The sequence below is a fragment of the Trypanosoma equiperdum genome, assembly GCF_001457755.1.
Source record: "Trypanosoma equiperdum strain OVI genome assembly, contig: ctg_124, whole genome shotgun sequence".
Taxonomy (NCBI): Eukaryota; Euglenozoa; class Kinetoplastea; order Trypanosomatida; family Trypanosomatidae; genus Trypanosoma; species Trypanosoma equiperdum.
The window spans coordinates 1-672 of record NW_027123227.1 but is presented as its reverse complement, the minus strand read 5'-3'; positions in this window follow the sequence as shown (position 1 = coordinate 672).

The window sequence follows — 672 nt, the reverse complement described above, 5'->3', positions numbered from 1 at the left end:
CGTCTACAGTTATTACAATATCCTCATCACTTACGTTCTGATTTTCTAAATATTCTATAACCCATCTAGGTATTTTAACATGACTGTACAAACCTCCCATTTCAACTGCAATGATTTCAATATGGCTTAGTTTGGCACTCAATATCAGCCTACACCACCCTTGTGTTGCATGATTCTGAACTACAACGACAAATACTCTGGATTTTCCATTTCACCCCTGGAGTTAATGTGGTAGCAAAACCACTGGTAATGCCAAAAGTGCGACGGCTATCGTTATCAATTTTTGAGAGTCGGATAAAGAAATTTGGAAGGGATGTTGGTAGGTTCGAAGGAAAAGCAATGTTGGCTTTTGAGCTTTTTAGAAAATATCATAGTTGTTGTGCCAAGTTTTTTTAATTTTTCTCTCTTATTTGAAATTAAGAAGGGACGCTTCAGCATTGAAATTCTCCCCACTGCTCATCAATTTTTGTAAGCTTGTTGAACGAAGGTTTAACCATAGAATCATATTTGTGGCGTTTTTTAAGGGTTATATAGTCTGATTCGCTTATATGATGGAAAACGATAGTTTGTTCAGTCGTTAAATTAGTCTCGTGTAAAGTGTTCCTGTTCGCATGCATTACATACCGACAATCCTTCATATCCACAGTTAATAAACCTTTAAATTTCAATTTA